This window comes from Cygnus atratus, chromosome 5 (assembly GCF_013377495.2).
Source record: "Cygnus atratus isolate AKBS03 ecotype Queensland, Australia chromosome 5, CAtr_DNAZoo_HiC_assembly, whole genome shotgun sequence".
Lineage (NCBI taxonomy): Eukaryota > Metazoa > Chordata > Aves > Anseriformes > Anatidae > Cygnus > Cygnus atratus.
The window spans coordinates 29,334,936-29,341,553 of NC_066366.1; the positions used below are offsets into that span (position 1 = coordinate 29,334,936).

The 6,618-nt window shown below is 42.1% G+C and overlaps 1 protein-coding gene across 1 annotated transcript in view; it reads right to left on the minus strand.

Annotated features, from left to right (window-relative positions):
* The window catches only part of LOC118244497 (deubiquitinase DESI2-like), a 60,237-nt gene extending 55,057 nt beyond the window's left edge, over positions 1-5,180 (minus strand). The window contains exon 1 of the mRNA XM_035539534.2: positions 4,804-5,180. The gene's annotated coding sequence lies outside the window, so the exon portion shown is untranslated. The remainder of the gene's footprint in view (positions 1-4,803) is intronic.
* Positions 5,181-6,618: the final 1,438 nt, after the last annotated feature.

Below are 6,618 nucleotides of genomic sequence, written 5' to 3' on the forward strand. Positions count from 1 at the left end.
CTGATTCCACTCAAGAAGCAGAACTGTTCTATTTCAGGTGCATGAGTACAATTCTGCAGATAGCTCCACTGCTAATAGGCACCATAATCAAAGCATTAAAAAGCATTAACATTTAAATGACTTGTAAATACAGAGGAAAAGGGAAATTCTTACTACTGATTACAGCAGCTGGAACTAGCTTTGGGATCTGTTTTGAATTCTTTTAACCTTTTACGCTAATTTTAGGAAACAGCAGAACCAAGCATTTTCCCATACATATGCCTAAGGCTAGACAATACTTTCATTCACATTTAAACAGCCTGCTGCAAGGTCTGATTTTCTGAGATTCTCCACATCCCTAGACCCCCTTAGAAAGGATTCATTTGTGTTGAACCTTGGCCTTCCATACTTACTATTCATGACATAGAAGGGCACGCACCTTCAAGGATCACTGTCTGTAAATCAATGTGGTCTTTCATGTGTTCTTAGATTAATAAAGACTACAGTGAAAGGGTTAAAAGTAGACAATAATGCCATCAAAAAACATGAAATAGAAAACCAAGAATCAGGTACAGCCTTCAGTAATTACCTGGCACAACGACCAAGGCTGTAGCTGGGAGCACCTCAGCCACCTCCTCCAGGTTCCCAGTGACAAAAGTGGCACTGCTGGGCTCTGAAAATAGTGCTATGACATTCCACTGGGGACAAGAACAGAAAGAACAGCAGTGCAAGAGAGCACTCATGGATATATTAGAGATGATGGTTGTACCTGTCTACTTGCGCTGCTAATCAGAATTTCTTGTTCAAATTAACACTTTTCCTTAATTTCAAAGGCTCCTTAGCAACCCAGTAGACAATGGGGCTTTCAGGCACATTTCACAGCTGGGCTGCCAAGTTTAAACTTCAAGACACATAATGGTCTTATCTCCACATCAGGTACACCACCCCTGGCTGTCCATCATCCTTTTCGACAACTTGTCATTTTGGATTGTATATAGTGCTTTTGCCCACGTCAAGTTGTCATTATTATCCCATTTTGAGTACATTAGCCAAGACCATCCTTTTTAAAGGAAGTATAAAAAGGCCTTTTTACAAACTGGAGATAGTTTTTATCAAGTCCCTAAGGATGGTGGAGGATATTCTAGCATGTAAAGGGAGTTGCATTGCCCTTCCTCCATCTACAATAAATCATCTCCTGGGTGGGTAGCCTTGTTCCAGGAGTGCCACAGGAGGCATTTTGATTGAAAGAGTTTTATCTCACTTCCACCCAAAACACTTGCATATAAGACAGAGCTGACTGATTTGGTCTGGCTGTTGAATATGGGATATGAGGAAAAAATAGAGAGAGGAAATCAGCACAGGATTCCAGCAATGGCAAAGGGCCCGTGCTTTGCCCTCTGTAAAGCAATATGTGAAATAACTAACTTCAGATTGCACCACAAAGGGCAGGATAAGCTGTCAAGTCAAGGATTTAAAGGAATTATCCAAGCCTGTGGGGATCCATAGCTGAAAGCTAGCTGTGTGTTAGTAGCTGGAGGAAGCGAAGTTAATATTTGCATTCATTTCCTCATTGAGCCACTCTTGATTTTGTATTTTGTCTCCTATCTCATTGCAGCTACACTTCTCAACGTCTGAATATTAGGTTGTTTGTCAGGGCTGAAGGCTGGCTTCTGCTGAAGGGACAGGGAGCTGAGTTACAGCCTCCCCCTGAGCTACAGGGGCAGGCATTGCTGGGGCAGAGGCTGATGACTCTGGGCTGGGCTGAAATGGGGCTTCTGGGCCACAGACATGGTTGGGAGAGGCCCCAGGAGAGGAGAGGCAGGATCTTTAGGGCCTTCTCCTGCCTCAGGTCCCTGGCAGTTTGGACTCTATCACTTCTGTTTACATAAAGCAACGCTGTCAGCTGATAGACAAATCAATATACACAGAGACTTAACCTGGAAACCGGGACGGAAATGCTGAACATCCATGTTCATTCCGATACTAAAGATTAGGCAAGTAGTTATGAATATTATTAATACAAGTTCATGGCACTGAGTAATGGTTCAAGAGCAGCCAATGCATGCAGTGAAGAGGAATATTAGTAACAGTAACTTGTGTAATATACCTAGGGAGCTAAACAGGTTTAGTTTCAGAGTTTTTCACCAACCACATCTTCAGATCATTTATCTGCATAATGTTTAGAAGCTGCAGGGGGGAAGAAGGGTCCCAGATTATTGAAAACTATGTGAACAGACAAGAAGACACTGCACCTACCCAAGGAAAGGTGGCAGTTTAAAGAGATGGCACAGGTAAATGGCAAGAGAAAAGATACACCATCAACCCCACATCACAGAGGTACAGGGAATCAAAGTGACCAGAATTCAGTCAGACAGAAAATCTGCAGTACATACAGTCAGGACCAAAGAGAACTGACCTGAAGTCTGCCTGACATGCTCTGATCTACCACATGTTGCCAGCTGAACACAGAATTCAGAAGAAAAGGATAAGCTCCTTCAAACAACACACTGCTGGGGACACTGACTACTTTTCATATATCACCAGTCAGATAGATTACAGACAGCAGGAAATAGGGGTGCTCTTGCTCCTGCAGATTTAAAGCTCACTCCAACGAGGAGAGCACCCAGAACTTCAGATTACGGAGCTGGGGTAGGCACCTTGCACCCTTCTGGGGATGCTTGGGCACCTGCTCCTAGACTTTTCACTAGCCATTAAGCAAAGTTGTTACAGCACCTTCAGACTGCCTATTGATTAGTGTCCAGGCATTAGATACACAGGTATTAGGTCTCTTTTTCTGTCTGACTGAGTATCATATTCTGCAACTGCATCATAGCTGCAGTTGGTCATCCTAGTAAAGCTACCAAAGGTAGAGGTACAGGATATTGATTAAGAAGATGCATATAAGCATCACAACTTATTCATAGAATCTAGGTATTCCTTTTTCTATATCTAAGCCTCTTTCTGCAGTCCTTTCAGAACCTGAACATAAAGAAAGTGAAAAAAAAATCACAACAAAACTGAAAGGTGGATCAACATTAGTCCTAATTTGCAACTTTTCCAATGATTTTTTTTTTATTATTTTATGTGCAAAGTAGGATAAAATGCAACTTGTAAGCTAATCTTACAGCTTGGTAACAGTGGTTAGTAACTATAACTGCTCCAGTGCCTTTATTTGGATTGCATTAATTTCTTTACAAATTATTGTCGGTTGCTGTGGGTTTTGTTGTTGTTATTGCTTGGGTTCGTTTGTTTTGTTGTTGTTTTGTGGGTTATTATTCAGAATATTAATACTTAATTCCCTTTTCTTATTTTACTTTCCATAGCCTCATGTTGGATGATTAGCCAGCTGATAAAATAGCATGCTGGAATTCTCTGGAGCTATCATAGCATCCAAACAACACCAGCAACCTTCTAGCTTTCGGAATTATACACCAAAACCCACATCTAATGAATGGTGAGTGCATCTAGAAGTGCCTTCTGATATGTTTGACTGCTAAGCTCTACTGACCAGCACCACCTATAGGTACCTCCATGCCAACTTTAATCGCCTCATTTTTTTCCTAGTTTTAACCCCTACCACTCGAAATCCTCTGCTAATTTTAAAGAATGAGATATAGATGTAAGCCTAAGCAGAGATGCTAGGTCTCCATCACCCCAGGAGTACCTCGTCCCTTGTTCAGTCAAATACAGAGAGTGGGCAGCTCATTCCCTCAGAGCAAGAGAAGACTATGGCCTCATTGCTAGACCCTCAAGTTCATTCACAGGGTTTCTTAACATGTATGGCATTTTACTGATCTACGAGGCTTAGCGATGGGTTTTGTTTAATCCAATATACTCTGTAAGACATATCCTGGGCATTCTAACAAGCTGTTGCACATTATCTGTATGAACAAACATACAGATTTGTCCCATGGCTAACCATTAGGCATGGGTGCACTACTCAGCTGATCCTTTATTTAGTCAAGCCAAAAATCACTGCAGTACCTTCTCAGACAAAACTGTTCACATTTAATAAAAGCATCAAACGCTGAAGGAAGATTTGCTGTTGGAGGAAAATCTAGCAGGACTTGGAGATGGAACTAAGTAAATTTGTTTCTCACTCCTCACACACACAAATTTGAAGAAGCCTGATGTGGTACACCTGACATTATCTGGCTACCAATGTTTTTGAATACTGCTATAACGTATGCTGAAATCTGTATCAGAGAAAATCAGTAATAGTGTCCCATTCCACCCATATTCACTGAGCTCAGTTTGAGGTCTTACTTGGCAATAGCAAAGTAATGGGAAGAGTCCATGGCACACAGGCATACTGTGCCAGTGCACAATTTCCACTTTCTGCCTATTTCTGTTTGCATCATGAGTGCAGCCCCAGCTCCAGTCACCATTTTCAGTCTTTCACAAAGGACGGATGTGCTAATCTCCTTCAACCCTAAATACAGGTTAACAGTGCCAAAGCAAAAAGCTGTGTGTTTGTTTCCACAGAGCTGCAGATAACCAAAGCTTCAGATTAAATACATTTGTTATTTAGGAAGGCTGAAGCTACCACAGATGTCCTGGAATTGTATTGGTCAGAAATTGATTATTTGAATGTATTTTTCCCATCATCTACTAACAGTCCTGTAAGATGGAAGTCAGATCAACATCTGAATAGCAAGTAAAAATATGCGAACCCAGACACCCAAATGGTGGGGAAAAAACAATTCTGTCTAGCAACAGTGATGAAAGAGGTTCAGCTGACAGGTAGGAGAGAGAGGCTGGGAGAGGCACAGAGGCCTCTTCCAAAGTTGATGGAATTCACAGCTGTAAGGACATGTTTCTTACCTTTCACTAACCTCCTGCATCCAACCTGATTTTGAGTTGCTGTTCCCATCCTGCATCCTTGCTAAAGGCTCAGTCTTCTCCAGTTCCAGGGGAACAGCTCCCCACTAAACACAGCCAAATGGTTATCTTGTGGTAGCTAGTCTCCACACACAAGTACCCTGACTTCCTCCCACCCAGTGAAGAATTGGAGAAGAAGGAAAGGGACAGCAGCAGCCCTGGTTCAGCAGGAGAGCCTTGGTTCCCCTTTCCTAGGGTCATTTTTCCCCTCAGCGGGGGTCAGAAGTTACATGACTTCTTCTGGTAATAGAAACACTAATATCAGTGTCCCAGCAGAGCTGCATTTGCCACCTTCATTTTCCCCCATATCCTTAGCTCATGAATGCTGTGAAACGCCGCAAAGCACTACTGGTGTGTCACTAACCGCTCCAACCTCCCCACAGAGATGGCAGCTCCTGACAGGACGACTATCAATAGTCTCTGAATCACTTTGAGATGAATCAGACTGTTAAAATATTTAATAGTCATGCACCAGCTTGGCTGCTTCCTCACCAAGCTCAGACCTTACCAAATTATGAGTAATACTTGCACTGAGCAAGGAACTAACATTTTGAAGAAAACCATCTCCATTTCTCCCTGCTCTTTCCCCCCACTGGCTAATACTGGGGCAACAGTTTTCAGAATGCTGATGAAAATCTTCTGATTAGATGAAATTATATCTTTAAACAAAGGAGAAAAGGGATCATTACAGGAACATTTTCCTAGTTATCTTGCTCTAAATAGTCACACTGTACTTTCTGCTCTCCAAAGGATGAGGAGGCTAGGTGGCAGTGCAGGCTAATGGACTAGCTCATTATTATGGGAACTAATGAAGTGAATTTGGTGTTCTTAGCATCTGGATCCGTGGCTAGCATAGATTTCTCCAGCCCTCAGTCACTGAAAAACTCCAGGCAACAGGCCTAAGCATATAATTTTGCAAGGTCAGGCCTGGAATTAATAGTCGATAGGAGCCCACTTTTTTGAATTAGTGATCAACCTCATACCTTTGCTTGAAGTAACGGAATAAGTACATAAAAATGGCAGTGTTGCTTTGCACATATATCACAGTTTGCCTGTTCTGCCTGTTCCTTACTGTAGGAGCCGTGAACACTGAGGCACACACATCCAGACCTACAGCCATAACCTAACCAAGACAGCGATATTAACTTGTTTCTGGTAAAAGCCCTGAAACAAAATAAAATAAATAGATAAATATACAAAATAGCAGCTTTCTTCTTCCTGTTGCTCACTCTGCCTGAGCAGATAGGACTCTGATACTAGCAAGCTCTGTTTCTATTAGGAAAAAATGATGGTATCAGTAAAAGAGTTCTGCAGGCACAGTCCTGCTGGCCCACAAAAACATACATGAGGTCTAGTATACTGCCTGGTGCCCACCCCTACTGTCTCCAGTTATTGTATCTCTCAAAGAGGTTTCATTTATCTTTCTACATGTCTCAGAAGAAGAATACATGGTGTCTGCTTTGCCCTTACTTGTATCTTTGCACGGCAGTAATCACGGTCACCTTCTAAGACAATAACTCTCATGTATAAAATAACTGCAAGGAAGGATCCCCAGCTCTGAGCTAGGGCGAAGGTGTGACTTTGAAGGACAGGACTTTCCAGAATTAAAGCTACCACACGATCATTACTTAGAAAATGACTCCATATTGAAAAGCAATATACATCCATATTCTGACCGAGGCAGGGTAAGTACAAGAGAGCATTTGGAAAGACAACAATAGACTGAGCTAACTAAATCCTCCAGCTTCTCAAATCTGA